This window comes from Coregonus clupeaformis, unplaced genomic scaffold (genome assembly GCF_020615455.1).
Source record: "Coregonus clupeaformis isolate EN_2021a unplaced genomic scaffold, ASM2061545v1 scaf3004, whole genome shotgun sequence".
Classification (NCBI taxonomy): Eukaryota; Metazoa; Chordata; class Actinopteri; order Salmoniformes; family Salmonidae; genus Coregonus; species Coregonus clupeaformis.
This window is the reverse complement of record NW_025536458.1, coordinates 5,001-7,500: the sequence shown is the minus strand read 5'-3', so window position 1 is coordinate 7,500 and position 2,500 is coordinate 5,001. Positions and strand designations below refer to the sequence as shown.

The 2,500-nt window shown below is 42.3% G+C and overlaps 2 non-coding genes across 2 annotated transcripts; both read right to left on the bottom strand.

Annotated features, from left to right (window-relative positions):
- Nucleotides 1–503: 503 nt before the first annotated feature.
- On the bottom strand, nucleotides 504–622 carry LOC121564444. The gene has a single exon (XR_006000159.2). It is a non-coding gene; the product is annotated as a 5S ribosomal RNA (ribosomal RNA).
- A 1,161-nt stretch (nucleotides 623–1,783) lies between these two features.
- LOC123489402 lies at nucleotides 1,784–1,902 on the bottom strand. The gene has a single exon (XR_006660541.1). It is a non-coding gene; the product is annotated as a 5S ribosomal RNA (ribosomal RNA).
- Between the last annotated feature and the right edge of the window lie 598 nt (nucleotides 1,903–2,500).

Genomic DNA, 2,500 nt, shown 5'->3' with positions numbered 1-2,500 from the left:
AAAGGTCTCTTCCTGGTGCACGCTTGCATTTAAGGGTAACTACACCCCAAAATCTAAATGTCTTACATTTTTCCCAGACCTCACAAATGGTCACCTGATAGGGTTTAAACATTGTTGTGGACATAGAACATCCAATTGTGCTGTTTTGCTATTAAAAAGGTGTACTTTTGAGAGCGAAAACCTGCCAAAACAGGGACAAACGGTCAACGGGGAAATCTAAACGGAGAAAAGGGAACTTGGGAATTAACGGAATCAGGCAAAACATTGAAGGGATTTTATAGTGCCCTAATGGACTACAGACATTGACTGTCTCCTAGACTAAAAACAAAGGCTGCATGTACTGCCTATATTTTGAGGGAAACGCACTGTCCATTATTTGATTTGATCAGGGCAGGGCAGCACACACAAACTGCATTTAGTCCAATAACAATCCATGATATTATTAGGGTGATAAATAAAAGGCAGTTGCTCCATGACACAAGAGCACGCTCTACTGGGACAAAAGCTTACAGCACCTGGTATTCCCAGGCGATCTCCAATCCAAGTACTAACCAGGCCCGACCCTGCTTAGCTTCCAAGATCGGACGAGATCGGGCGTATTCAGGCTGGTATGGCCGTAAGCGAGGGAACAACTCTTGGTACACTATATAAAGTCAATGTGTCACTCACTCTGAAAGGGACACAGAAACGTATCCACTTTGTGACACAAACTGAAGAAGCTCAACCCCTTGCTTACATTTCCAATATATATATATATATATATTTGAGTCTTGTTGGGGGGGGGGAAGAGGGCATATCCTATGTTGATTTATGACAAGTTCATTGACTAGGGCCCTATAAAATAGGCGTTGCGGACCGAATCACGGAATCCAGACATTAAACCGAAATTCAACAATATTCAAACATTTATTGAACTTAGTAAGAAATCAACTAAATCTATTCAACTTGTTAGAAAACGCATTCATTTGCCCAAGTCAATCATAAGACATGAACAAAATGCATCAGTGATTCGTATTTCCATGAACTTTCTGAAACGGCACAGGAATGCCCCTGTCTGTGTGCATGTGTGCGGTGCGCGCGTATATCTACACTTTGTGTAGCCGTTAGCGATGATGCTAATGATAACCTTCTTCTGGTAGGGAAGGAATGGCTTTCCCCAAAACCTTCGCAAGTAAATGTTAACTACAAAGTAGCCTATGCCTGCCTGGCAGAATTATACCGTGATCATTTGCATCACTCCAGTGGCCATTTGTTCTACAGCAACACCGCTTAACCAAACAAAGGTCTCTTCCTGGTGCACGCTTGCATTTAAGGGTAACTACACCCCAAAATCTAAATGTCTTACATTTTTCCCAGACCTCACAAATGGTCACCTGATAGGGTTTAAACATTGTTGTGGACATAGAACATCCAATTGTGCTGTTTTGCTATTAAAAAGGTGTACTTTTGAGAGCGAAAACCTGCCAAAACAGGGACAAACGGTCAACGGGGAAATCTAAACGGAGAAAAGGGAACTTGGGAATTAACGGAATCAGGCAAAACATTGAAGGGATTTTATAGTGCCCTAATGGACTACAGACATTGACTGTCTCCTAGACTAAAAACAAAGGCTGCATGTACTGCCTATATTTTGAGGGAAACGCACTGTCCATTATTTGATTTGATCAGGGCAGGGCAGCACACACAAACTGCATTTAGTCCAATAACAATCCATGATATTATTAGGGTGATAAATAAAAGGCAGTTGCTCCATGACACAAGAGCACGCTCTACTGGGACAAAAAGCTTACAGCACCTGGTATTCCCAGGCGATCTCCCATCCAAGTACTAACCAGGCCCGACCCTGCTTAGCTTCCGAGATCGGACGAGATCGGGCGTATTCAGGCTGTTATGGCCGTAAGCAAGGGACCAACTCTTGGTACACTATATAAAGTCAATGTGTCACTCACTCTGAAAGGGACACAGAAACGTATCCACTTTGTGACACAAACTGAAGAAGCTCAACCCTTGCTTACATTTCCAATATATATATATATATATATTTGAGTCTTGTTGGGGGGGGGGAAGAGGGCATATCCTATGTTGATTTATGACAAGTTCATTGACTAGGGCCCTATAAAATAGGCGTTGCGGACCGAATCACGGAATCCAGACATTAAACCGAAATTCAACAATATTCAAACATTTATTGAACTTGGTAAGAAATCAACTAAATCTATTCAACTTGTTAGAAAACGCATTCATTTGCCCAAGTCAATCATAAGACATGAACAAAATGCATCAGTGATTCGTATTTCCATGAACTTTCTGAAACGGCACAGGAATGCCCCTGTCTGTGTGCATGTGTGCGGTGCGCGCGTATGTCTACACTTTGTGTAGCCGTTAGCGATGATGCTAATGATAACCTTCTTCTGGTAGGGAAGGAATGGCTTTCCCCAAAACCTTCGCAAGTAAATGTTAACTACAAAGTAGCCTATGCCTGCCTGGCAGAATTATACCG